This window comes from Taudactylus pleione, unplaced genomic scaffold, assembly GCF_031769625.1.
Source record: "Taudactylus pleione unplaced genomic scaffold, aTauple2 ptg000160l, whole genome shotgun sequence".
Taxonomy (NCBI): domain Eukaryota; kingdom Metazoa; phylum Chordata; class Amphibia; order Anura; family Myobatrachidae; genus Taudactylus; species Taudactylus pleione.
This window is the reverse complement of record NW_028284562.1, coordinates 841,738-858,409: the sequence shown is the minus strand read 5'-3', so window position 1 is coordinate 858,409 and position 16,672 is coordinate 841,738.

The following is a 16,672-nucleotide window of genomic DNA, read 5'->3' as shown; positions in this document are numbered from 1 at the left end:
CACATAGCACTGACAGTGACTCCCCTCACATAGCACTGACTCCCCTCACATAGCACAGATTCCCCTCACATAGCACTGATTCCCCTCACATAGCACAGACTCCCCTCACATAGCACTGATTCCCCTCACACAGCACAGACTCCCCTCACACAGCACAGACTCCCCTCACACAGCACTGATTCCCCTCACACAGCACAGACTCCCCTCACACAGCACTGACTCCCCTCACACAGCACTGACTCCCCTCACACAGCACTGATTCCCCTCACACAGCACTGACTACCCTCACATAGCACAGACTACCCTCACATAGCACAGACTCCCCTCACATAGCACTGACTCCCCTGACACAGCACTGACTCCCCTCACACAGCACAGACTCCCCTCACACAGCACTGACTCCCCTCACACAGCACTGATTCCCCTCACACAGCACTGACTCCCCTCACACAGCACAGATTCCCCTCACACAGCACTGACTCCCCTCACACAGCACAGACTCCCCTCACACAGCACTGACTCCCCTCACACAGCACAGATTCCCCTCACACAGCACTGCCTCCCCTCACACAGCACTGACTCCCCTCACACAGCACTGACTCCCCTCACACAGCACTGATTCCCCTCACACAGCACTGACTTCCCTCACACAGCACTGACTTCACTCACACAGCACTGACTCCCCTCACACAGCACTGACTCCCCTCACACAGCTCTGATTCCCCTCACACAGCACTGACTCCCCTCACATAGCACAGACTCCCCTCACATAGCACAGACTCCCCTCCCTTCACATAGCACTGACTCCCCTCACATAGCACAGACTCCCCTCACATAGCACTGACTCCCCTCACATAGCACTGATTCCCCTCACATAGCACTGACTCCCCTCACATAGCACTGACTCCCCTCCCATAGCACAGATTCCCCTCCCATAGCACAGACTCCCCTCCCACAGCACTGACTCCCCTCCCACAGCACTGACTCCCCTCCCACAGCACAGATTCCCCTCACACAGCACTGACTCCCCTCACACAGCACTGACTCCCCTCACATAGCACTGACAGTGACTCCCCTCACATTGCACTGACTCCCCTCACATAGCACAGACTCCCCTCACATAGCACTGACTCCCCTCACATAGCACAGTCTCCCCTCACATAGCACTGACTCCCCTCACATAGCACAGATTCCCCTCACATAGCACTGACTCCCCTCACATAGCACTGACTCCCCTCACATAGCACAGACAGTGACTCCCCTCACATAGCACAGATTCCCCTCACATAGCACTGATTCCCCTCACATAGCACTGACTCCCCTCACATAGCACTGACTCCCCTCACATAGCACAGACAGTGACTCCCCTCACACAGCACTGATTCCCCTCACATAGCACTGACTCCCCTCACATAGCACAGACTCCCCTCACATAGCACTGACTCCCCTCACATAGCACAGACAGTGACTCCCCTCACACAGCACTGATTTCCCTCACATAGCACTGACTCCCCTCACATAGCACAGACTCCCCTCACATAGCACAGACTCCCCTCACATAGCACTGACTCCCCTCACATAGCACAGATTCCCCTCACATAGCACTGACTCCCCTCACATAGCACTGACTCCCCTCACATAGCACTGACTCCCCTCACATAGCACTGATTCCCCTCACATAGCACTGACTCCCCTCACATAGCACTGATTCTCCTCACATAGCATTGATTCCCCTCACATAGCACTTACTCCCCTCACATAGCACTGACTCCCATCACATAGCACAGACTCCCCTCACATAGCACTGACAGTGACTCCCCTCACATAGCACTGACTCCCCTCACATAGCACAGATTCCCCTCACATAGCACTGACTCCCCTCACATAGCACTGATTCCCCGCACATAGCACAGACTCCCCTCACATAGCACTGATTCCCCTCACATAGCACAGACTCCCCTCACATAGCACAGACTCCCCTCACATAGCACAGACTCCCCTCACATAGCACTGACTCCCCTCACATAGCACAGACTCCCCTCACATAGCACTGACAGTGACTCCCCTCACATAGCACTGACTCCCCTCACATAGCACAGATTCCCCTCACATAGCACTGATTCCCCTCACATAGCACAGACTCCCCTCACATAGCACTGATTCCCCTCACACAGCACAGACTCCCCTCACACAGCACAGACTCCCCTCACACAGCACTGATTCCCCTCACACAGCACAGACTCCCCTCACACAGCACTGACTCCCCTCACACAGCACTGACTCCCCTCACACAGCACTGATTCCCCTCACACAGCACTGACTACCCTCACATAGCACAGACTACCCTCACATAGCACAGACTCCCCTCACATAGCACTGACTCCCCTGACACAGCACTGACTCCCCTCACACAGCACAGACTCCCCTCACACAGCACTGACTCCCCTCACACAGCACTGATTCCCCTCACACAGCACTGACTCCCCTCACACAGCACAGATTCCCCTCACACAGCACTGACTCCCCTCACACAGCACAGACTCCCCTCACACAGCACTGACTCCCCTCACACAGCACAGATTCCCCTCACACAGCACTGACTCCCCTCACACAGCACTGACTCCCCTCACACAGCACTGACTCCCCTCACACAGCACTGATTCCCCTCACACAGCACTGACTTCCCTCACACAGCACTGACTTCACTCACACAGCACTGACTCCCCTCACACAGCACTGACTCCCCTCACACAGCACTGATTCCCCTCACACAGCACTGTCTCCCCTCACACAGCTCTGATTCCCCTCACACAGCACTGACTCCCCTCACATAGCACAGACTCCCCTCACATAGCACAGACTCCCCTCCCTTCACATAGCACTGACTCCCCTCACATAGCACAGACTCCCCTCACATAGCACTGACTCCCCTCACATAGCACTGATTCCCCTCACATAGCACTGACTCCCCTCACATAGCACTGACTCCCCTCCCATAGCACAGATTCCCCTCCCATAGCACAGACTCCCCTCCCACAGCACTGACTCCCCTCCCACAGCACTGACTCCCCTCCCACAGCACAGATTCCCCTCACACAGCACTGACTCCCCTCACACAGCACTGACTCCCCTCACACAGCACAGATTCCCCTCACACAGCACAGATTCCCCTCACACAGCACTGACTCCCCTCACACAGCATTGATTCCCCTCACACAGCACTGATTCCCCTCACACAGCACTGACTTCCCTCACACAGCACTGACTTCCCTCACACAGCACTGATTCCCCTCACACAGCACTGATTCCCCTCACACAGCACTGACTCCCCTCACACAGCACTGATTCCCCTCACATAGCTCTGATTCCCCTCACACAGCACTGATTCCCCTCACACAGCACTGACTCCCCTCACACAGCTCTGACTCCCCTCACACAGCACTGACTCCCCTCACACAGCACTGACTCCCCTCACATAGCACTGTCTCCCCTCACATAGCACTGATTCCCCTCACATAGCACTGACTCCCCTCACATTGCACTGACTCCCCTCACATAGCACTGACTCCCCTCACATAGCACTGATTCTCCTCACATAGCATTGATTCCCCTCACATAGCACTTACTCCCCTCACATAGCACTGACTCCCCTCACATAGCACAGACTCCCCTCACATAGCACTGACAGTGACTCCCCTCACATAGCACTGACTCCCCTCACATAGCACAGATTCCCCTCACATAGCACTGACTCCCCTCACATAGCACTGATTCCCCGCACATAGCACAGACTCCCCTCACATAGCACTGATTCCCCTCACATAGCACAGACTCCCCTCACATAGCACAGACTCCCCTCACATAGCACAGACTCCCCTCACATAGCACTGACTCCCCTCACATAGCACAGACTCCCCTCACATAGCACTGACAGTGACTCCCCTCACATAGCACTGACTCCCCTCACATAGCACAGATTCCCCTCACATAGCACTGACTCCCCTCACACAGCACTGATTCCCCTCACACAGCACAGACTCCCCTCACACAGCACAGACTCCCCTCACACAGCACAGACTCCCCTCACACAGCACTGATTCCCCTCACACAGCACAGACTCCCCTCACACAGCACTGACTCCCCTCACACAGCACTGACTCCCCTCACACAGCACTGATTCCCCTCACATAGCACTGATTCCCCTCACATAGCACTGACTCCCCTCATATTGCACTGACTCCCCTCACATAGCACTGACTCACCTCACATAGCACTGATTCCCCTCACATAGCACTGACTCCCCTCACATAGCACTGATTACCCTCACATAGCACTGACTCCCCTCATAGCACAGACAGTGACTCCCCTCACATAGCACTGACTCCCCTCACATAGCACAAACTCCCCTCAGATAGCACAGACTCCCCTCACATAGCACAGACTCCCCTCACATAGCACTGACAGTGACTCCCCTCACATAGCACTGACTCCCATCACATAGCACAAACTCCCCTCAGATAGCACAGACTCCCCTCACATAGCACAGACTCCCCTCACATAGCACTGACAGTGACTCCCCTCACATAGCACTGATTCACCTCACATAGCGCTGACTCCCCTCACATAGCACTGATTCCCCTCACATAGCACTGACTCCCCTCGCATAGCACTGATTCCCCTCACATAGCACTGACTCCCTCACATAGCACTGACTCCCCTCACATAGCACTGACTCCCCTCACATAGCACTGACTCTCCTCACATAGCACAGACTCCCCTCACATAGCACAGACTCCCCTCCCCTCACATAGCACAGACTCCCCTCACATAGCACTGACCCCTCACATAGCACAGACTCCCCTCACACAGCGCTGACTCCCCTCACACAGCGCTGACTCCCCTCACACAGCGCTGATTCCCCTCACACAGCACAGACTCCCCTCACACAGCACAGACTCCCCTCACACAGCACAGACTCCCCTCACACAGCACAGACTCCCCTCACACAGCACTGACTCACCTCACACAGCACTGATTCCCCTCACACAGCACTGATTCCCCTCACACAGCACTGACTACCCTCACACAGCACAGACTCCCCTCACACAGCACTGACTCCCCTCACACAGCACTGACTCCCCTCACATAGCACAGACTCCCCTCACATAGCACTGACAGTGACTCCCCTCACATAGCACTGACTCCCCTCACATAGCACAGATTCCCCTCACATAGCACTGACTCCCCTCACATAGCACTGATTCCCCGCACATAGCACAGACTCCCCTCACATAGCACTGATTCCCCTCACATAGCACAGACTCCCCTCACATAGCACAGACTCCCCTCACATAGCACAGACTCCCCTCACATAGCACTGACTCCCCTCACATAGCACAGACTCCCCTCACATAGCACTGACAGTGACTCCCCTCACATAGCACTGACTCCCCTCACATAGCACAGATTCCCCTCACATAGCACTGACTCCCCTCACACAGCACTGATTCCCCTCACACAGCACAGACTCCCCTCACACAGCACAGACTCCCCTCACACAGCACAGACTCCCCTCACACAGCACTGATTCCCCTCACACAGCACAGACTCCCCTCACACAGCACTGACTCCCCTCACACAGCACTGACTCCCCTCACACAGCACTGATTCCCCTCACATAGCACTGACTACCCTCACATAGCACAGACTCCCCTCACATAGCACTGACTCCCCTCACATAGCACTGACTCCCCTCACATAGCACTGACTCCCTTCACATAGCACTGATTCCCCTCACACAGCACTGACTCCCCTCACACAGCACAGATTCCCCTCACACAGCACTGACTCCCCTCACACAGCACTGACTCCCCTCACACAGCACAGATTCCCCTCACACAGCCCTGACTCCCCTCACACAGCACTGACTCCCCTCACACAGCACTGATTCCCCTCACACAGCACTGACTTCCCTCACACAGCACTGATTTCACTCACACAGCACTGACTCCCCTCACACAGCACTGACTCCCCTCACACAGCACTGATTCCCCTCACACAGCACTGACTCCCCTCACACAGCTCTGATTCCCCTCACACAGCACTGACTCCCCTCATATAGCACAGACTCCCCTCACATAGCACAGACTCCCCTCCCTTCACATAGCACTGACTCCCCTCACATAGCACTGACTCCCCTCACATAGCACTGACTCCCCTCACACAGCACAGACTCCCCTCACACAGCACTGATTCCCCTCACACAGCACAGACTCCCCTCACACAGCACTGACTCCCCTCACACAGCACTGACTCCCCTCACACAGCACTGATTCCCCTCACATAGCACTGATTCCCCTCACATAGCACTGACTCCCCTCATATTGCACTGACTCCCCTCACATAGCACTGACTCACCTCACATAGCACTGATTCCCCTCACATAGCACTGACTCCCCTCACATAGCACTGATTACCCTCACATAGCACTGACTCCCCTCATAGCACAGACAGTGACTCCCCTCACATAGCACTGACTCCCCTCACATAGCACAAACTCCCCTCAGATAGCACAGACTCCCCTCACATAGCACAGACTCCCCTCACATAGCACTGACAGTGACTCCCCTCACATAGCACTGACTCCCATCACATAGCACAAACTCCCCTCAGATAGCACAGACTCCCCTCACATAGCACAGACTCCCCTCACATAGCACTGACAGTGACTCCCCTCACATAGCACTGATTCACCTCACATAGCACTGACTCCCCTCACATAGCACTGATTCCCCTCACATAGCACTGACTCCCCTCGCATAGCACTGATTCCCCTCACATAGCACTGACTCCCTCACATAGCACTGACTCCCCTCACATAGCACTGACTCCCCTCACATAGCACTGACTCTCCTCACATAGCACAGACTCCCCTCACATAGCACAGACTCCCCTCCCCTCACATAGCACAGACTCCCCTCACATAGCACTGACCCCTCACATAGCACAGACTCCCCTCACACAGCGCTGACTCCCCTCACACAGCGCTGACTCCCCTCACACAGCGCTGATTCCCCTCACACAGCACAGACTCCCCTCACACAGCACAGACTCCCCTCACACAGCACAGACTCCCCTCACACAGCACTGACTCACCTCACACAGCACTGATTCCCCTCACACAGCACTGATTCCCCTCACACAGCACTGACTACCCTCACACAGCACAGACTCCCCTCACACAGCACTGACTCCCCTCACACAGCACTGACTCCCCTCACATAGCACAGACTCCCCTCACATAGCACTGACAGTGACTCCCCTCACATAGCACTGACTCCCCTCACATAGCACAGATTCCCCTCACATAGCACTGACTCCCCTCACATAGCACTGATTCCCCGCACATAGCACAGACTCCCCTCACATAGCACTGATTCCCCTCACATAGCACAGACTCCCCTCACATAGCACAGACTCCCCTCACATAGCACAGACTCCCCTCACATAGCACTGACTCCCCTCACATAGCACAGACTCCCCTCACATAGCACTGACAGTGACTCCCCTCACATAGCACTGACTCCCCTCACATAGCACAGATTCCCCTCACATAGCACTGACTCCCCTCACACAGCACTGATTCCCCTCACACAGCACAGACTCCCCTCACACAGCACAGACTCCCCTCACACAGCACAGACTCCCCTCACACAGCACTGATTCCCCTCACACAGCACAGACTCCCCTCACACAGCACTGACTCCCCTCACACAGCACTGACTCCCCTCACACAGCACTGATTCCCCTCACATAGCACTGACTACCCTCACATAGCACAGACTCCCCTCACATAGCACTGACTCCCCTCACATAGCACTGACTCCCCTCACATAGCACTGACTCCCTTCACATAGCACTGATTCCCCTCACACAGCACTGACTCCCCTCACACAGCACAGATTCCCCTCACACAGCACTGACTCCCCTCACACAGCACTGACTCCCCTCACACAGCACAGATTCCCCTCACACAGCCCTGACTCCCCTCACACAGCACTGACTCCCCTCACACAGCACTGATTCCCCTCACACAGCACTGACTTCCCTCACACAGCACTGATTTCACTCACACAGCACTGACTCCCCTCACACAGCACTGACTCCCCTCACACAGCACTGATTCCCCTCACACAGCACTGACTCCCCTCACACAGCTCTGATTCCCCTCACACAGCACTGACTCCCCTCATATAGCACAGACTCCCCTCACATAGCACAGACTCCCCTCCCTTCACATAGCACTGACTCCCCTCACATAGCACTGACTCCCCTCACATAGCACTGACTCCCCTCACATAGCACTGACTCCCCTCACATAGCACAGATTCCCCTCACATAGCACTGACTCCCCTCACATAGCACTGACTCCCCTCACATAGCACTGACTCCCCTCACATAGCACTGACTCCCCTCACATAGCACAGATTCCCCTCACATAGCACTGACTCCCCTCACATAGCACAGACTCCCCTCACATAGCACTGTCTCCCCTCACATAGCACTGATTCCCCTCACATAGCACTGACTCCCCTCACATAGCACTGACTCACCTCACATAGCACTGACTCACCTCACATAGCACTGATTCCCCTCACATAGCACTGACTCCCCTCACATAGCACTGATTACCCTCACATAGCACTGACTCCCCTCATAGCACAGACAGTGACTCCCCTCACATAGCACTGACTCCCCTCACATAGCACAAACTCCCCTCAGATAGCACAGACTCCCCTCACATAGCACAGACTCCCCTCACATAGCACTGACAGTGACTCCCCTCACATAGCACTGACTCCCATCACATAGCACAAACTCCCCTCAGATAGCACAGACTCCCCTCACATAGCACAGACTCCCCTCACATAGCACTGACAGTGACTCCCCTCACATAGCACTGATTCACCTCACATAGCACTGACTCCCCTCACATAGCACTGATTCCCCTCACATAGCACTGATTCCCCTCACATAGCACTGACTCCCCTCGCATAGCACTGATTCCCCTCACATAGCACTGACTCCCTCACATAGCTCTGACTCCCCTCACATAGCACTGACTCCCCTCACATAGCACTGACTCTCCTCACATAGCACAGACTCCCCTCACATAGCACAGACTCCCCTCCCCTCAAATAGCACAGACTCCCCTCACATAGCACTGACTCCCCTCACATAGCACAGACTCCCCTCACATAGCGCTGACTCCCCTCACATAGCGCTGACTCCCCTCACATAGCACTGATTCCCCTCACATAGCACTGACTCCCCTCACATAGCACAGATTCCCCTCACATAGCACTGACTCCCCTCACATAGCACTGATTCTCCTCACATAGCATTGATTCCCCTCACATAGCACTTACTCCCCTCACATAGCACTGACTCCCCTCACATAGCACAGACTCCCCTCACATAGCACTGACAGTGACTCCCCTCACATAGCACTGACTCCCCTCACATAGCACAGATTCCCCTCACATAGCACTGACTCCCCTCACATAGCACTGATTCCCCGCACATAGCACAGACTCCCCTCACATAGCACTGATTCCCCTCACATAGCACAGACTCCCCTCACATAGCACAGACTCCCCTCACATAGCACAGACTCCCCTCACATAGCACAGACTCCCCTCACATAGCACTGACTCCCCTCACATAGCACAGACTCCCCTCACATAGCACTGACAGTGACTCCCCTCACACAGCACAGACTCCCCTCACACAGCACTGACTCCCCTCCCACAGCACTGATTCCCCTCACACAGCACTGATTCCCCTCACATAGCACTGACTACCCTCACATAGCACAGACTCCCCTCACATAGCACTGACTCCCCTCACATAGCACTGACTCCCTTCACATAGCACTGATTCCCCTCACACAGCACTGACTCCCCTCACACAGCACAGATTCCCCTCACACAGCACTGACTCCCCTCACACAGCACAGACTCCCCTCACACTGCACTGACTCCCCTCACACAGCACTGACTCCCCTCACACAGCACTGACTCCCCTCACACAGCACTGACTCCCCTCACACAGCACTGATTCCCCTCACACAGCACTGACTCCCCTCACACAGCACTGACTCCCCTCACACAGCACTGACTCCCCTCACACAGCTCTGATTCCCCTCACACAGCACTGACTCCCCTCACAAAGCACAGACTCCCCTCACATAGCACAGACTCCCTTCACATAGCACTGACTCCCCTCACATAGCACTGACTCCCCTCACATAGCACTGACTCCCCTCACATAGCACTGACTCCCCTCACATAGCACAGATTCCCCTCCCATAGCACAGACTCCCCTCCCATAGCACTGACTCCCCTCCCATAGCACAGATTCCCCTCACACAGCACTGACTCCCCTCACACAGCACTGACTCCCCTCACACAGCACAGATTCCCCTCACATAGCACAGATTCCCCTCACACAGCTCTGACTCCCCTCACACAGCACAGATTCCCCTCACACAGCACTGACTCCCCTCACACAGCACTGACTCCCCTCACACAGCACAGATTCCCCTCACACAGCCCTGACTCCCCTCACACAGCACTGACTCCCCTCACACAGCACTGATTCCCCTCACACAGCACTGACTTCCCTCACACAGCACTGATTTCACTCACACAGCACTGACTCCCCTCACACAGCACTGACTCCCCTCACACAGCACTGATTCCCCTCACACAGCACTGACTCCCCTCACACAGCACTGATTCCCCTCACACAGCACTGATTCCCCTCACACAGCACTGACTCCCCTCACACAGCACTGACTCCCCTCACATAGCACAGACTCCCCTCACATAGCACAGACTCCCCTCCCTTCACATAGCACTGACTCCCCTCACATAGCACTGACTCCCCTCACATAGCACTGACTCCCCTCACATAGCACAGATTCCCCTCACATAGCACTGACTCCCCTCACATAGCACTGACTCCCCTCACATAGCACTGACTCCCCTCACATAGCACTGACTCCCCTCACATAGCACAGATTCCCCTCACATAGCACTGACTCCCCTCACATAGCACAGACTCCCCTCACATAGCACTGTCTCCCCTCACATAGCACTGATTCCCCTCACATAGCACTGACTCCCCTCATATTGCACTGACTCCCCTCACATAGCACTGACTCACCTCACATAGCACTGATTCCCCTCACATAGCACTGACTCCCCTCACATAGCACTGATTACCCTCACATAGCACTGACTCCCCTCATAGCACAGACAGTGACTCCCCTCACATAGCACTGACTCCCCTCACATAGCACAAACTCCCCTCAGATAGCACAGACTCCCCTCACATAGCACAGACTCCCCTCACATAGCACTGACAGTGACTCCCCTCACATAGCACTGACTCCCATCACATAGCACAAACTCCCCTCAGATAGCACAGACTCCCCTCACATAGCACAGACTCCCCTCACATAGCACTGACAGTGACTCCCCTCACATAGCACTGATTCACCTCACATAGCACTGACTCCCCTCACATAGCACTGATTCCCCTCACATAGCACTGACTCCCCTCGCATAGCACTGATTCCCCTCACATAGCACTGACTCCCTCACATAGCACTGACTCCCCTCACATAGCACTGACTCCCCTCACATAGCACTGACTCTCCTCACATAGCACAGACTCCCCTCACATAGCACAGACTCCCCTCCCCTCACATAGCACAGACTCCCCTCACATAGCACTGACTCCCCTCACATAGCACAGACTCCCCTCACATAGCGCTGACTCCCCTCACATAGCGCTGACTCCCCTCACATAGCACTGATTCCCCTCACATAGCACTGACTCCCCTCACATAGCACAGATTCCCCTCACATAGCACTGACTCCCCTCACATAGCACTGATTCTCCTCACATAGCATTGATTCCCCTCACATAGCACTTACTCCCCTCACATAGCACTGACTCCCCTCACATAGCACTGACTCCCCTCACATAGCACAGACTCCCCTCACATAGCACTGACAGTGACTCCCCTCACATAGCACTGACTCCCCTCACATAGCACAGATTCCCCTCACATAGCACTGACTCCCCTCACACAGCACTGATTCCCCTCACACAGCACAGACTCCCCTCACACAGCACAGACTCCCCTCACACAGCACAGACTCGCCTCACACAGCACTGATTCCCCTCACACAGCACAGACTCCCCTCACACAGCACTGACTCCCCTCACACAGCACTGACTCCCCTCACACAGCACTGATTCCCCTCACATAGCACTGACTACCCTCACATAGCACAGACTCCCCTCACATAGCACTGACTCCCCTCACATAGCACTGACTCCCCTCACATAGCACTGACTCCCTTCACATAGCACTGATTCCCCTCACACAGCACTGACTCCCCTCACACAGCACAGATTCCCCTCACACAGCACTGACTCCCCTCACACAGCACTGACTCCCCTCACACAGCACAGATTCCCCTCACACAGCCCTGACTCCCCTCACACAGCACTGACTCCCCTCACGCAGCACTGATTCCCCTCACACAGCACTGACTTCCCTCACACAGCACTGATTTCACTCACACAGCACTGACTCCCCTCACACAGCACTGACTCCCCTCACACAGCACTGATTCCCCTCACACAGCACTGACTCCCCTCACACAGCTCTGATTCCCCTCACACAGCACTGACTCCCCTCACATAGCACAGACTCCCCTCACATAGCACAGACTCCCCTCCCTTCACATAGCACTGACTCCCCTCACATAGCACTGACTCCCCTCACATAGCACTGACTCCCCTCACATAGCACTGACTCCCCTCACATAGCACAGATTCCCCTCACATAGCACTGACTCCCCTCACATAGCACTGACTCCCCTCACATAGCACTGACTCCCCTCACATAGCACAGATTCCCCTCACATAGCACTGACTCCCCTCACATAGCACAGACTCCCCTCACATAGCACTGTCTCCCCTCACATAGCACTGATTCCCCTCACATAGCACTGACTCCCCTCATATTGCACTGACTCCCCTCACATAGCACTGACTCACCTCACATAGCACTGATTCCCCTCACATAGCACTGACTCCCCTCACATAGCACTGATTACCCTCACATAGCACTGACTCCCCTCATAGCACAGACAGTGACTCCCCTCACATAGCACTGACTCCCCTCACATAGCACAAACTCCCCTCAGATAGCACAGACTCCCCTCACATAGCACAGACTCCCCTCACATAGCACTGACAGTGACTCCCCTCACATAGCACTGACTCCCATCACATAGCACAGACTCCCCTCACATAGCACAGACTCCCCTCACATAGCACTGACAGTGACTCCCCTCACATAGCACTGATTCACCTCACATAGCACTGACTCCCCTCACATAGCACTGATTCCCCTCACATAGCACTGACTCCCCTCGCATAGCACTGATTCCCCTCACATAGCACTGACTCCCTCACATAGCACTGACTCCCCTCACATAGCACTGACTCCCCTCACATAGCACTGACTCTCCTCACATAGCACAGACTCCCCTCACATAGCACAGACTCCCCTCCCCTCACATAGCACAGACTCCCCTCACATAGCACTGACTCCCCTCACATAGCACAGACTCCCCTCACATAGCGCTGACTCCCCTCACATAGCGCTGACTCCCCTCACATAGCACTGATTCCCCTCACACAGCACTGACTCCCCTCACACAGCACAGATTCCCCTCACACAGCACTGACTCCCCTCACACAGCACAGACTCCCCTCACACTGCACTGACTCCCCTCACACAGCACAGATTCCCCTCACACAGCACTGACTCCCCTCACACAGCACTGATTCCCCTCACACAGCACTGACTCCCCTCACACAGCACTGACTCCCCTCACACAGCACTGATTCCCCTCACACAGCACTGACTTCCCTCACACAGCACTGACTCCCCTCACACAGCACTGACTCCCCTCACACAGCACTGACTCCCCTCACACAGCTCTGATTCCCCTCACACAGCACTGACTCCCCTCACATAGCACAGACTCCCCTCACATAGCACAGACTCCCCTCCCTTCACATAGCACTGACTCCCCTCACATAGCACTGACTCCCCTCACATAGCACTGACTCCCCTCACATAGCACTGACTCCCCTCCCATAGCACAGATTCCCCTCCCATAGCACAGACTCCCCTCCCATAGCACTGACTCCCCTCCCATAGCACTGACTCCCCTCCCATAGCACAGATTCCCCTCACACAGCACTGACTCCCCTCACACAGCACTGACTCCCCTCACACAGCACAGATTCCCCTCACATAGCACAGATTCCCCTCACACAGCACTGACTCCCCTCACACAGCATTGATTCCCCTCACACAGCACTGATTCCCCTCACACAGCACTGACTTCCCTCACACAGCACTGATTCCCCTCACACAGCACTGATTCCCCTCACACAGCACTGACTCCCCTCACACAGCACTGATTCCCCTCACATAGCTCTGATTCCCCTCACACAGCACTGATTCCCCTCACACAGCTCTGACTCCCCTCACACAGCACTGACTCCCCTCACACAGCACTGACTCCCCTCACATAGCACTGTCTCCCCTCACATAGCACTGATTCCCCTCACATAGCACTGACTCCCCTCACATTGCACTGACTCCCCTCACATAGCACTGACTCCCCTCACATAGCACTGATTCTCCTCACATAGCATTGATTCCCCTCACATAGCACTTACTCCCCTCACATAGCACTGACTCCCCTCACATAGCACAGACTCCCCTCACATAGCACTGACAGTGACTCCCCTCACATAGCACTGACTCCCCTCACATAGCACAGATTCCCCTCACATAGCACTGACTCCCCTCACATAGCACTGATTCCCCGCACATAGCACAGACTCCCCTCACATAGCACTGATTCCCCTCACATAGCACAGACTCCCCTCACATAGCACAGACTCCCCTCACATAGCACAGACTCCCCTCACATAGCACTGACTCCCCTCACATAGCACAGACTCCCCTCACATAGCACTGACAGTGACTCCCCTCACATAGCACTGACTCCCCTCACATAGCACAGATTCCCCTCACATAGCACTGACTCCCCTCACATAGCACTGATTCCCCGCACATAGCACAGACTCCCCTCACATAGCACTGATTCCCCTCACATAGCACAGACTCCCCTCACATAGCACAGACTCCCCTCACATAGCACAGACTCCCCTCACATAGCACTGACTCCCCTCACATAGCACAGACTCCCCTCACATAGCACTGACAGTGACTCCCCTCACATAGCACTGACTCCCCTCACATAGCACAGATTCCCCTCACATAGCACTGACTCCCGTCACACAGCACTGATTCCCCTCACACAGCACAGACTCCCCTCACACAGCACAGACTCCCCTCACACAGCACAGACTCCCCTCACACAGCACTGATTCCCCTCACACAGCACAGACTCCCCTCACACAGCACTGACTCCCCTCACACAGCACTGACTCCCCTCACACAGCACTGATTCCCCTCACATAGCACTGACTACCCTCACATAGCACAGACTCCCCTCACATAGCACTGACTCCCCTCACATAGCACTGACTCCCCTCACATAGCACTGACTCCCTTCACATAGCACTGATTCCCCTCACACAGCACTGACTCCCCTCACACAGCACAGATTCCCCTCACACAGCACTGACTCCCCTCACACAGCACTGACTCCCCTCACACAGCACAGATTCCCCTCACACAGCCCTGACTCCCCTCACACAGCCCTGACTCCCCTCACACAGCACTGACTCCCCTCACACAGCACTGACTTCCCTCACACAGCACTGATTTCACTCACACAGCACTGACTCCCCTCACACAGCACTGACTCCCCTCACACAGCACTGATTCCCCTCACACAGCACTGACTCCCCTCACACAGCTCTGATTCCCCTCACACAGCACTGACTCCCCTCACATAGCACAGACTCCCCTCACATAGCACAGACTCCCCTCCCTTCACATAGCACTGACTCCCCTCACATAGCACTGACTCCCCTCACATAGCACTGACTCCCCTCACATAGCACTGACTCCCCTCACATAGCACAGATTCCCCTCCCATAGCACAGACTCCCCTCCCATAGCACTGACTCCCCTCCCATAGCACTGACTCCCCTCCCATAGCACAGATTCCCCTCACACAGCACTGACTCCCCTCACACAGCACTGACTCCCCTCACACAGCACAGATTCCCCTCACATAGCACAGATTCCCCTCACACAGCACTGACTCCCCTCACACAGCATTGATTCCCCTCACACAGCACTGATTCCCCTCACACAGCACTGACTTCCCTCACACAGCACTGATTCCCCTCACACAGCACTGATTCCCCTCACACAGCACTGACTCCCCTCACACAGCACTGATTCCCCTCACACAGCACTGATTCCCCTCACATAGCTCTGATTCCCCTCACACAGCACTGATTCCCCTCACACAGCTCTGACTCCCCTCACACAGCACTGACTCCCCTCACACAGCACTGACTCCCCTCA